The sequence below is a fragment of the Hipposideros armiger genome, unplaced genomic scaffold (assembly GCF_001890085.2).
Source record: "Hipposideros armiger isolate ML-2016 unplaced genomic scaffold, ASM189008v1 scaffold_32, whole genome shotgun sequence".
In the NCBI taxonomy this organism is placed as follows: Eukaryota; Metazoa; Chordata; class Mammalia; order Chiroptera; family Hipposideridae; genus Hipposideros; species Hipposideros armiger.
The window spans coordinates 1,446,313-1,460,558 of NW_017731382.1; positions in this window are offsets into that span (position 1 = coordinate 1,446,313).

Genomic DNA, 14,246 nt, shown 5'->3' on the forward strand with positions numbered 1-14,246 from the left:
TCCCCACCACCTGGCAACATCCACTAAGAAGAGAACAGTAGTAGGTTTGAAAAAAGGGAGAGTTAGAAGGGAAAATGGAAAAGTCTTCAAAATTTATCTGCTAAGATTTACCTGTACATTCCAGAAATGCTTCTTGGCTCCTGGAAAACTGCTGGTGAGAACAGGGGGCAGCACAGCCATAGAGTTAGCCCAGCCCCAGTAAGAGGTTTCCTGGGATGGGGGCATCCAGCCCCCTAGAAGTGAGAAGGGACTCCCCCTTAGCGTAGCACAACCTTTCCCAGGGGTGCACCTGTCTGGTGTAGGTGCCGCCCCAGGTCTGCCAAGCACCTCAGCAACAGTCTGGTCTGGTGGTACCCCTGCGCAACTCACATCACCCCCCCACCCCCACCCCCCCCGACCCTGGCAACTTTCCAGGTCCAGAACATGACTTGCCCAAGGTCACAGATTTCAGGCCTCACACCTCTGGTTGTCTGAGCCACAGCTTCTCTGTGTATGTTGGGGGCGGGGCTGCATTCTTCACTAATAGGAACTGATTGTATCTTGGAAAAGGGAGTCGGATCCGGAGCCCAGGACCAGGGTGGGGTGCAGTTCCCGGAGACCTCTGGGAGCTTGCCAGGCTCCCGGGTGTGCAGCTGGGCGGTTCCCTGAAGACCTTAGCCACTTGCAAATAATACCCAGGCAGAGCTAAGGTAAAAATATACAAGGTTCACAGGTCCAGGAATGCCGGCCCTGCCATTTTTTCCTTGGTGTCCTGCCCAAAGTGGAGGGTGCTTGCGAAAGGTCCGAGAAGGGGAGAAGTTGTATAGGGATCTAAACCTGACCCAGGAGCCAGTTGATGTGGTTTGTTCTCCAGGCTGGGGCACACCCATCCAGCACCTCCACTTCAAACAGCTCTTTACTATGCCCACCCACTCGGTGATCACCAAGCCTTAGACTCCTGAGCGGAGAGGTGTAGAGACAAGCTGGGAAGCTGGAAGACTCTCTGCCTCGGTTTCTCCATTTTCCAAATGGAAATTATAGCTCCCTTGCCCATCTCACTGGTGATTGTGAGGATCCTGGAAGACAATGCCCGGAAAGGGCTTTGAGAGGGGCCAGGGCCACACAGGGGAGACCTGGTGTGCAGAGGGGATCACAGAGACAGCGAGGTTTCCAGGGCAACCATGAGCCCCTTACTGAGCACCTACTGTGTGTGTGGAAGAGAGTAAAGCCATCCCTAACAAAAGCAGTGTGACTACGTGGACACCGGACCATGCCCTGGGTTCCATCGCCAGTCTAGCTGGGGTCACATGGCCAGCATTCTGCGGCAGGTGAGGGGCACATTGGCACAGAAAACCATGTATGCTGAATGTCACCCTGAGAGAGAATGACCGGCATGCCACTGATTCCACAGGTGTCATTGTTTAGTGGGAGCAAAGCAGAACAGGTGAGTTGATTCAAAGAAATGTTAATGATAGGTGGGTGTTCCACAGATGCAGTGGAAGTCAGGTCAGTGGTCTGAAGCGTGGGACCTCACTGGGCCCGTCTTCTCCTTCAGGACCTGGCACAGGGAGGGGCAGCCCTTGCCCACCTGCAGGGAGCCAGGAGCCTGATGGAGCTGAGCGATTACAGTGGGCTGGGCGGAGAGCTCAGGACTGGCTTTGAAGGTTCACTAGCAGGGAAAGGACCTGGGAGGCCCAGGGAGGGTGTGTTCGGGGCATGTGGCCCTGAGGGAAAGACAGGAAGGAGGGCACAGCCAGGAATTTTCCCCAGGTCTGACCTGCTCTCTGACCTGCTGAAACCTCCTCCTCCCGCCCAGAGCTCTGCAGGTTCATACACCTCTGCAGCGCTCCCTCTTTTGCCTTCCCCTTCACCCCTTCTTTATATGTCTGTCTCTTCCTTCTCTCTCCTCTTTCCTCCCCTTTCCCTCCCCATCCTCTCCCCCTATCTCCTCCCCTCTCTTCACCTCCACCCCTATGCCCTGTGGCCCTGGGCACCTCCTTCCTCTGCTCTGCCGTGCAGTAGGACTGCTGGCAGTGCCACCTGGCTTCTGGGGCAGAGTGCCATCAGCAACAGTGAAGAGGCAGGCCAGCAGCTCAGGCTGCTTCCAACCAGCCCCCACCACCCTAAGAGCTATCCTACCACCACTGGCCTCGGGTTCTAGCACAGAGCCCCGACCTAGACCTCCCCTCTCGGCATTTCCCGAGGGGAAGAAGGGAAAGGATGACAGAAGTCACCAAGGCCATGGGAAGTAGGATCTAGGAAGTGGGCCAGGGTGTCTTCCCCTGAGCACACTGTCCCACGTACTTGGGGTTGTTTCTATTTATCAATAAAAGGTAGTTCTAAAGACCGAGTGGTGATTTGGATAGTTCATGGCGGCATATACTGTGACGGAAAATTCTGGAAGCTGCACGTGAACAGACCTCAGCTGCACAGGCAACGAATGAGCAGCCAGAGCTCCTGGGTGGAGTCACAGGCTGGTGAGACGTGCAGGCCCTCAGACGTCAGTATGGCGGTCACCCGGGGCCTAATGGCTGGAAGGGGCCCCGGGGCAGCGTTCGGGGCCGGCCATGGGTGCTGGTTACACAGGAGCATTCCATTTATGACCATTCATGACCTGAGCACTTCTGTGCATGTGTATGTCACACTGGAGCCAATTCACGCTCTTACTAAGTGGCCAGGATAGCTGGTTTGTACCGGGCCCTGCTCTGTGCAGCCCCAGTGTCCGCCTGGCTGTGCCTTTTCCCCAGCCCCCTCCCCAGTCCTGGGAGCTATGATGCTGTATCTGCAGTCTGGACTATGTGCTTGGCCAGGGCCACAGCCAGCGAGCAGCAGGACTGGGACCCGCACACCCTGTGTCACATCACTTGGCCTGGGGGACAGAGGCCAGCTGCGGCATCACTCTCCAGTGGCCAGATGCAGCTGGACTTTGGCAAGGGGAGCAGTGAGCTGAGAGGCGCTCTTCTGTTGCGTTCTGTCCTCGCTTGACCCTGCACGGGACACGCATGCATCCTGGGGAGTGGCCGTGGAAACCCAGAGGATTTGAACTCCAAGGCTGGGCACTTGTCCTTGTGCCCACCTGACAGAACACGAGCGCTGGCATGGCAGAATCGCAGTCCCAAGATGAAGTCGTGGAAGTAAAGGACTAGTGGCGGAGGCCAGAAGAGACGTCCGGGCTTCCAAAGCCTGTCCTCACCTGACAATGCTCCGAGAGCCGGCCTGAGGGCCCCTAGTCCGTGTGCTAAGACATTCTCCTCGCCCTGCAGTGGCTGGCATGCTCAGATGGAAAGCATCCTGCCAGGCACATGGCACCTGCACTTGTGTTAAGGTCCGACTTGCTAACACCACACACCTTCTCTTCTGTGGGCGCCTTCACCCCCCTGAACGCAAAGGCAGCATGAAGGCACCGGGCAGCAAGGGACATATGCATTAGGAACTGCGAGCACCCACATGGGCACCCAGGCGGGCCCTTCCGTGATGCCCACAACAGGGGGCAGTGTGTGCTCAGGCGGAGAAGACCGGTTCTCAGCCCAGGGCCGCTTCCAGTTTTCCAGCAGCTGGTGAGGGACGATGGTGCCTGACACACTTGCTGTGATCGTCTTGTTCACACAAGCAACCGCAGACACACGTGAACACACTGGAACACGAGAAACACATTTGCCTTGGGAGTCTGGCTTCGGGGCAGTGTTTTCACAAACGGCCTTCACCATTGGCTGCGGACCCTCGGGGCGCGCACGCCCGAGTCTGCGCTCCTTCCACACTGGGCTGCACTACAACTCGTGCCTTAGTCATTTATTTGTTTGTTTAAAACCTTATTGAGATAGTACTTGCATGCCATAATACCCATTTAAAGTGGACTGTTCAGTGTTTAGTATATTCACAGGGTTGTGCAACCATCACCGCTATGTAACTCCAGGACATTTCCTACCCCCCAAAACCCCGTGCCTAGCAGCAATCACTGCCCTCCCGTGGGACCTAGGCCTTTGGATTCACCTGTTCTGGACATTCCACATGGATAGAATCCTACACTGTGGGGGCCTCTGTGACTGGCTGCTTTCACTCAGCGCGTATTTAGAGGCGACCCACATCGCAGCACGTGTCAGCACCTCATCCCTTTGATGGCCGCGGAATATTCCACTGTGTGGTGTTGCTTCTGTTTTCACCAGTTGATGGACATTCAGGTTTTCAGCTGCTATGAACATTTGTGTCCAGGCTTTGTGTGGACATGTGTCTTCATGTCTCCTGGGTACATACATACATATGTGGGAGTAGAATTGCTCGCTCACGTGGTAATCCTATGTTTAACCCTGTGAGAAACTGCCAGCCTGTGTTCCAAAGTGGCCCCAGCACTTTATGCCCCCAGTTGATGTGTGAGGAGGAGCCCCTCCCGGTTTGATGTTATGGGGGACCGGGCATTCCCGTCTCAGCGTGCTGGTCCTCTGTTGGGCAACGAGTGTCATTTCCCGGTTCACATGAGCGCCTCAGCACCAAGTGTCCACTCTCTCTGTCAGCGTTGCCCAAGGGACAGACCTCTATGCCCAGGTGAGCCGGGCAGATAGAGGTTTCTTTAATGACCAGTGTTAGGAGGGGACTGGCAACTCTTGGGAAAAGCTGTATCAGGCTGGGGTTACCGGTGCTCGGCCCGCCTTTCATCCTAGCCAGTCACAGGGAGCATGGGAATGCGGGAACGCAGCCTGGAGCCCCAGACCCTGCACCTCCAATCTTCAGGCCTGCCTGATACCTGCAGACCACACGTCATGCTTCCGAGGGGAAAAACAAGGCCCATGAAACAAGCATCCCCATGAAGAAAGCACTTTTAAAAAAGCAACAGCAGTTGAAACTCATAATTGTCGGGTGCGCTGGGTATTGTGCTAAGCAAGTCACACGTTTGATGTTCACAGTGACACTGGAGCAGGCTCCATAAGCACCCCGTTTTATAGACGGGACTGAGGACCAGGACAGTTCAGGAACAGGCCCACTGTCCCAGCAGAGCCAGGGTGCAAGCCCAGGCTAGAGCAGCCATGGTCCCCAGCACGCTACTACGCTTCCTCCACAAGCATTTGCTGAGTGACTAAATGAACCCTCCCTGGCCGCCCCACCTGTGGTCCCACAAAGGCCAAGTGAGAGGGTGGGAGGTGGTGTCTCCGGGAAGCAGATGCTGAGACAGCGAGGGCACAAGTGGTTTACGGAGGGCAACATCTGTGAGCGGAACAGGAAGTCAGATTGGGCTGGGAGCTGCGAGGCCGGCCTGACAAAGCCTGTGTGCGCCCAATGGGAGCTCCAGAGGAAAGAGTGTCCAGGGGAGGAGCCCCACGTGGGCAGAAAGGGCCAGGCCCTAGTACCCCCCTTTGCCCAGTCACTGGCTGGGGCTACCCTGCAAGGGCGCTACCTCAGTGAAATCTAAGGCAGACCCTAAGGCTCTGATCCTAAGGCTCTGATGGCCACAGGCTGTCATTTAACCTGCTGTCATGGATGGACGGCAAGTCCCTTTTGGAAGAGAGATCTGCGTGGCCACAGTCCGCGCCTTGTGCCCACAGGGTCTCTCCCTGCACGTGGGGGGCTCCTGCGGGGGTGCCCCAGCCTCTCTTCCTGGAGGGATACTCAGTAGAGGGGCAGGCTGGTAAGCCCTGTCGTCGCTGCAGCTGGTCTGGGGCCTCAGCTGGTGCTTGTCCCCTCCCTCCTCTACTCTGCAGCCTACACCGCATCTCAGCTGTCACCTCTGCAGGTTTTGGGGGCGTGACCCACACCCTAATTTTCCTTCCGGGTCTGAGCCTCTGGCTACTGTTCCTTCTCAGGCTGGGGTAGCTGCACGGTTCATTCACAGTGACAGTCACGCAGGGGCACCATGGTGCCAAGAGCGCCCCGGGCCCCCTCGGAACCCCACCCCACAAGTACCCCTTCCCTGTCTTGGTGGCATATGCTGGCTGAGCCGTGCAGCCCCTCTCATCCAGTATCTGCCCAGCTATGCTGTGACTCAACTCTGGTTATCGGCCTGTGGCCTGGAGAGCGTGTGAGGTCAGCTCCCAGAGGCACCTGTAGTCAGTCCCCTGGGAGAGTGCATTTGGCATTGTGTCCCCAAGGGGGGTGCAAGCCAGCTCTTGATGAGGAGGGGTGGGCCATGTTTGCAAGCTCAGATGGTTCAAAGGCGTCTGAGGAGTCAAACTCTGCATGCACTCATTCAGGCCCTGCCCCCCGGGGGGGTCCCAGGGCTTCCAACCAGGGCCCTGATGTTGGCATAACAGTCCTGCCTCAGCTGAGCGCTCAACCTTGATATTCAGCTGCTGTGGTTCTCTAATCTGGATTTGGACCTGGGTTTTTTTCTGCTCTTCCGCCTGAGATGAGGGCCCCTTTGAAGCTGCTAATGAGACTTGGGGCTCTCACTCTGTTTTCAATTGTTTGTTAATTGCCTTCAGCTTGTCATTATCGGCTCTAAGTCAATAGTTAACAACCCTCCAGGTCCATTATCTCCTCCCTCTTCTGCTTTCAAACAACCGAATCAGTTGGAATCATGACCCTGGGCTGGCGGCTGGCTTGTGCAGCCCTCTCCACCAGCGGCTCTCCACCAGATCCTTCTCCCAGGTCAGCCCCAGGGGTGTTAGCACCTGGGCCCCAGGCCAGGCTGTGTGTGCACCAGGGCCAGTCTCCCCTTCACTGACCGGGTATTGGTGAGTGAGCCAGACCACAAACTCGCCTTACTGCCTGCTTTCTTGGCCGCCCCACTCCTAGTCTTAACTTGTGCGGCCTCCAGGAAGCAGGTGCTGAGGTGGAGATGGGAATGAAAAAGGTTTCACGAAAAGTCACATCTTCGAGAGGAGAAAAGGAGACACAGCAGGACTAGGCAGCAGAGACCATCGACTGTGATGTGCCAGCCCAGTTGGCAGCCCCAGAGTACACTGCCCGTTGCAGGGGTCCCCTGTTGGCAGAAATAGCTGTCCTGTCTCACCTCCCTGCTCAGTAGTAGCTGGGGTCATCAGAGGGGAGTGTGGCCTGGGTTTGAAGCTAATAGCTAAGGCTGCCAGTTCACCCCGCTCTTGGCAGCTGGGCGGGTGTTCTTTCGTGAAGGGGACCTGAGCAGTGTATCTACATTTGTACAGATAGGCCATCCATCCCTTCTGGGGAGAGCCCTCAGCATTGTCACTGTGCCCCATTCTTTAAAGGGTAACGCACTCCCTTTGGGGTCCCCCGGTGCCCAGGGCCTGAAGAAGAGCTCTTGCACATAGGCTGCCGGTGTTCCAACCACGGTGCTGCAGCAGCGAGCCTCCGCAAGCTTGCAAGGACGCAGGGCCACTTCGCTACGGCTGAGGAGAGGGGCCCTGAGGCAAGAGAACGTGGTTCCTCCCTCAGTGAGACTTAGAGTCACCACCTGACCCAGCAATTCCACTCCAAGGGACATGCCCACGAGAGATGAAAACATGCATCCACACAAAAACTTGGGCACAGATATCCATAGCAGCACTACCCTCCAAAACGGAAACGCCCAAGTGTCCGTCAATGGATGAATGGATAACCCCGATGTGGTCCATCCACACAATGGAATATTATTCAGTCACGAAAAGGGATAAAGCACTGACATGCTCTACAACGTGGATGGACCTCAGAAACATGATGCTCAGTGGGAGAAGGCAGACACAAGAGGACACATAGTATACGACATCATTTCTATGAAAGGACCAGAATAGCAAATTCATAGACGCAGAGGGGGACAGGGAGTGGCTGCTGACAGGTTTCCTCTTGGGGGCATGAAATGATCTGGAATGAGGCCGTGCTGATGGCTGCACAACATTGTAAATGTGTGCTGAATGCCACTGGATTGTTCGCATGAACATGGTTAAAATGGCGAATTTTGTTACGTGAATTTTACTCCGATAAAAAAATTACACCCCCCCCAATAAAGCATAGCAGGGGGGTGGGGAGGAAATGGTAATGTGCCACTTCCATAAAGTCCTGAGCCTGGTTACAGGAACCCACGACATCGGGTAGGTGGCGGTCCCTCGGGGTGGGATGATGGGAGGACTCGAGAGGTCTCTGGGCTGCTGGGCACGTTCTGCTTTTTGATCTGGTGACATGGGTGACTAGGTGTTTAGTTTGTGAAAATTCACTGAGTTGTGCACTTTTCAGTGTGTGTATTTTCCTTGAAGAACAAGTGAAAAGATGAGAAAATTTGAGCAATGCTTCTCTTTTTTAATTATAAAAGAGTAATGCATTCATTGAAGAGAACTTGGAAATTGCAGAGAAAGCATGAAGGGAAAGGAAAGCACCCCTTGTTCCCTTCCGGGCACTTCACTCCCAGTGCTTCCCCGCACACCTGTGGCCCCAGGGCAGGGCCGGCACTGAAGTCTGAAGCTGGTGGAAGCCAGCCCTCTACAGTTTCTGGCAGATAGTCGACTTGGCTCTGGTGACCTGTGAGTTCCCTCGAGGTCTCCAGGCCATCTGCTTCCTGTTTCGGGTCTTTCCCAAACAATTGGGGTTCATTGTGGGGGGCCAGGGAGCGTAGGGCTCCTAGTCAGAAGGCTGGACCTTTATCCACCCTAGAGTGGGGCCACGTTTCTGCTCCGTAAGCTTTAGAAAAGAAACACCTGGGTTCTTGGGGGCAGGACGGTGATTTGAAAACCGTTTCTGAACTACACAGCTCATTTTGATAACATCTGAATGTCAAAATGATGTGGGCATGAATTGGGGAAAGGTTTTAATGTGTGAGGGGTTCCGCTTCGCCCCATCCCCCACCAAAGATGAGACTTGCTGGCTTGTCAGATGACTTCTAACTTCACACTGCATGCGCTACTCACCCCGCCTCCCCAAGGAAAGAGCAAATGACTCATTTGGAAGACTCCCCATTTTAGGAATCCTGGGGAAAGAGTGGGAGCACAGACACCTTTTGTGTTAGAGCCGCAGGTCTTCACCTCAGTGGGTGGGAGAATCGTCTGAAAGGGCTTTTCAGAATGCAGGCGACCGGGTCCCTTCGAAACCTGCAACAGAACACCCAGAGAGGCTCTCTCCCCTGAAGTAAGCCCCTGAGGAAGGCTCCCAGGTTCAAAGGTGCTGGTGTTGTCACACTCCTTAGGCTGCATGTAGGTACGTGGGTGTTTGCTTTCTTCCTCTTAGTTTAAAGATGCAGTGTGATATGTACACTCTTTTACATGCACGAGACATGTGGCATTTAGAGTAAAACAGAAACACTTGCGCGCACACACACCATTTGAGGGTGTGCGTCAGGTGCACCCAGCCTGTGGGGTCCACGCCACCCCTGTCTTGCCGGGTTCTGCTCCTGAGTCTGGGGTGTCTTTGGCTTCAGTTCCCCAGGGGTGGGGGAAGTGTTGCCTGGCTTTGTGGGGCAGGGCTGGCAACCTAACGTCTAGCTGCTTCGGATAATTTCAAGCAGGGCCAACCCCACCCCGTCAGGAAGACAGTTATTAAACTTTCACCCACACCTGGTAGTAGATCCCTGACTTCTAGGACCTTGCAGTTTAGTTGAGATGCTAAAACCCACAAGTATGAAGTAACTTAAGTATGTCCACGAGACCACTTCTCAGTATGAACCCAAAAGAACTGAAAGCAGGGGAGCAAAGAGATATTTGCACACCCATGTTCACTGCAGCACAACTCACAAAAGTTAAAACGTGGAAGTGGACACAAGTGTCCATAAACGGATAAACAAAGGGTGATTTACCCTCACTGTGGAGTATTATTCAGCCATAAAAACAAAGGACATCCTGATAGAAGCTACAACATGGATGGACCTTGAGGACACGATGCTCAGTGAGAGAAGCCAGCCACAAAAGGACAAACACTGTGCAATCCCACCGGTGAATGATCTGTTTCTCTGTTTAATTCTGTCCATTTTGGCTTCATGTATTTGGAAGCTGTTCTGAAACTCATAACAACTTAGAATTTTTGTCTTCTTGATAGGTTAACGGTTTTTCTTGATGCTGTGTCCCTTTTTATCTCGACAGTACTCTGTGTTGAAGTCCATGTTATCTGATGTCAATATAATCTCTCCAGCCTTGTTAGGGTTACTGTTTGCATGATATACATTTTCTAAAGTACCTCTCTTGAAAATAGTACATGGCAGACTCTTGCTTTTCTATCCTTTTTTTAAAAAGATTTTATTGGGGAATTGAGGGAGGGGAAAAGCGCTGGGGAATCGGGGGAAGGGGAACAGACAAGTTGCTGTCCTTTTGTTCTTCAGTCTAGTTGTGGAGGATGTTGCTTCACTGGCCCAAGTTGGCATCATCATTGCGCTCTTCCCGGATGAGGCAGGTCGGTCGCTGGCCTTTGGACGGCCTCTCACAGCAGCTCTTGACAGCTCACACCGGCTGCTGGCCGCTCACGCTGGTCACCAGCCACACACGGTAGTTTATGGCAGCAGCAGGGGCTGCAGCCTATGCCGTTGCCGGCGACTCACGGCAGCCCAGCTCCATGTCGCGCTATTGTTCACCATCTTTGCTGTAGAGGGCAGTGTCACTGGCCCTCATGTGGGATCTGAACCGGGGCCCTGCTGCTCAGAGCTGGCGTCCCAAGCCAGCGCTTAACCAGCGCGCTACTGGGCCAGCCCGCTTTTCTATCCTTTTAATTGAAGTGCTTAATATTTAATATGATTAATTTGGTGGGATTTAGGTCTACCATCTCTGTTTTAGGTTTGTTCCTTCTCAAATATTTTTTTTGCTTCCTTTTGGATTATCTGAATTTTTTTAGCCATCCATTTTTATTTGTTGTATTTTTGGCTACACTTTTTTTCTTTTTGATGGTTGCTTTAGGGATTACAATACATCTGAACTATGAAGTAAACTAGTCTCTGAACTAAACTAGTAAAATCCATCCACAATGGCTATAGTCAGCCGTTTGTCCGAGTCCACCTAGAGACATGTGAGTGAGTCACTCAGGAGTTTGTAGACAGCCAGCCTCCATCCAGGGGGTCTGGGTCAATTTCGGAGAGGCAGCTGGCCTGACTCTGACTAGAATTTAGGAGCGGGTACCTAATTGGTGGTGTCCTACTGTTTGAGAGGTTGTGTGGACAGAGGGGCTGGTCAGTGTGGCAGCCTGGAAAGAGCAGCTCTGGTGTCTGTCAACTTTAAGGTCCGAGTCCTGGGTTTCTGCCTCAGCCCAGGAGGGACACCTTGGGTCATTGACTTGACCTTCCCAAGCCTGTTCCCGCATCTGCAACACAGGCGTGGCTTAGCTTGGGGAAGTGGTCAGTGCTTCAGTGTGGTCATTATAGGTGGTCACCCGAGCAGATGTGAGCACCGTCACTTTCTTGGCAAGGCAGGACAGGGAGGGGACTGTCTTGACCAGTGGATTCCACTCCAGACCCATCAAGTCACAGGCTAGTGTCTTGTGCTTCAGCCTCTCCCGCCCACATCCTGGGTCAGGCTGATGAGGGCTTTGTGATTCATCATATAGGTCTTCTCTCCGTAGTGGGCAAACTGGTCATCTGGTGTATTGGGTTGAATAGTGTCCCCCCAAAATTCATGTCCACCCAGAACCTTAATATGACATTATTTGGAAATAGGGTCTTTGCACATCATTTTGGATATAGGGTGGGTCCTTAATCCTATGACTGGTGTCCTCATGAGAGGACAGAGACACAAACACAGAGAGAAGCTATGTGACTAGAATAAATGTCAGTTAAGTCCCCACTGTGATAGTGCTCTGAAGGCCCTAAGAAAAGAACGTGTTGGCGCTTACAGATCAGTTAGGTGCTCATGAACTTGTCTCCGGGTGCGGGTCCACAATTGAACACATCCCACTGAGCCTGCAGCACTGCCGGCCGGGGTGGGGAAGTCAGCCTGGTGAACAGGACTCTGGGGACCAGCCTGGGCCACTGGCTGCCATCTAGGTAGCTACATGTCTTTTAAAAAAAAAAAAATTGTTTCATTATGTTGTATTTCAGGCAGACAACCAAAGCATGAGTAACAAAACAAACGGCATATCTTTTACACAGCCAGAGTGAGGTTGAAGTTATTGACTCTTGGTTATGTTTATTCTTCTATTTAAGTGAGTGTGTCTGATGCTTACTCTATTTTATTGAAAAGACAATAGACTGCTTAATAAGAAGGCCCACACAGCTGCTGGCCCCGGAAGGTGCCTTTTTGCCTGGGCCTTACACATCTGCAGTGTGGCAGGTGGCAAGGACGTATGCTTTTGGGTCCTGCCCTTCTCACAGCAAACGTTTTTCCGGATTTAAGCTTGGTGTTTATATTTACTCTTTTCATTCCTGTTTTTCTTTTTATGCTATGTGGGGTTTTACTTTCAAGCTATGGAAGTCCTAACTGCTTGTGGCAACAAGTGAAACCAGAGATATTCAAAGAAAATGGCCCAAGTCCCCAGGGTGACCAAGGTTGGCAGCGTGTCCAACCCCCGTTAGGGGGAGGGGAGGAGCCAAGTTCACTCTCAAGGTGGGCAGTGCTCTGGAGGGTGCCAGTAGAGCTGCCTAACCGGCCTGCAGCTCCCACCTTTTCCTGGAGGTACAGAAAGCCCCCCAGAGGAGCAGGGATCGCAGGGGGCAGGGCACAGACTTTAGTCTCCCACATTTCCTGCTGGACTGCAGGGTGCCCCAGAGGACTCTGGGGGTGATGTGAGCACCAATGCGGAAGAGGCCTGGTGCAGAGGGGAGGGGCCGTGGCAGGCACCCAAGGACGCAAGGTCCAGCTTTCAGAGGCGCGGGGACCACACTGGGTTGGAGGGGTCCTGGTGGGCCTTCAGGAGCTCACCACTCCGAAGCAGCCTTAGATGGCACCTGGACCTTTCTCCACTGAGAATGTCCATCATGTAGCAGGGGCGGGCTTGAGAACGGGTGCCCTCCCCCGCAGCCACACAGGCCTTGCAGAGGCCTCCGAGTATGGGTTTCACTTTCTAGAGGCATCCTGCCTGCTAGCACCCCTGATTTCTATCGAGTGTTTTGAGGGTGTAGACTATGATAGGCCCTGTGTTTCCCACGACAAAGGTTGTACCGGGGGCTGAGGTTGGCTTGCTGATGCTTTTGTTGGGTTCTCTTTAAAATTTTCTAATTTGTTGTCAACGTTTCAAGAATCTAAGACCTTACACACAATTCCACATTTCTGATATTGTTTAAAAACTAGACTACCGGCCCACGCTGGGCTAAAGGGGCCCAGGCTCGCAGTCCTCCACCCCGGGGCTCCCCTGCATCCTGGTGTTCCTTTCCTTTCCTGTCTTCTGGGTGCTAAAATACAGGCGCAAAAGCCCAGTTATACTTGTAGGATTTACCCCGGCACCGTCCCCCGCGGAAGCACTTTTCCGGGGCTCCAGTCCCCACTGCTCGTTGTCTAGAGGCTCGGGAGGGCGATTCAGAAGTCAGCCCCCGGGTGTGAAAGGCTGCGTGCAGCCGGCACACCAGCCCAGTTAGGTGGGCTTGCAAGGACCAGGGCCTTTCGTTAGGGTGGCGGGAGGGCGGCCCTCATTGTGCTGAGGTCTGTGTCCCTGTGGCCACCGTCCCGTCGGCAGGAACCTCATCCTTTGATCTCCCCATTTTGCCAGTGAGGCCTGAGACCACTTCTCTCTGGTCTTTCCCAAAAAAGGGCGAATACCACTAGAAATGTCCCCAAACACCACGTTTTGGTGAAACACAAAGAAACAAAAAAAAAACCCGAAGAATTTTTTCTGAAATCTTTTATAGAGGTGCTCGTAAGCATGGTTTCAGATGACTTACAGGAAACGAGGAGCAGAAAGGGCCCTCCGGGTCGGACTGCACCCTATCCAGCTACCGGTCCCCGCAGGCGCGGTCGGCTCACCTAATAATTTATAAGACACTCGTGTGTGGGAACCATGAGGCCGGATGAAATGGCGGTCACTCCGGGGAGGCCTCAGTCTGACTCAGCCGGGGACGGACCCGGGTCGGGGCGCACAGGTCCTCCCGCCCGCGCCCCGCAGGCTCTGGAGCCGTCCCCGCGCTCGGCCAGGCGCCGCACTCTTGCTGCGCGACAGCCGGGTGGAGGACCCAGCGCGCGGCCGGAGGCCGCAGGGCAGGCCCGCGCTCGCCCCGCCCCGCCCGGAGCAATGGCGCCGACGCCCGGGCTCCTTCCCACCCCGGACTCCTGCCCGCGCCCTCCACCGGTGCACGGTCAGGTCGGGCGGCGGCCCGGAGAGGCTCCGGGTACTCGAGGCACGGCGTCCCCGCTCCCTCGCTCGCTGGGCGCCCTGTCCGCTCCCGTCGGCTCCGGCCGCAGCCATTTTGGAGCCAGCGGAGACAAAGAGCGTGTCCCCATCGCCGCCCCCAGCAGGCCTCGGCCGCGATCCTTGCCCGCCGCGGCGCCCCG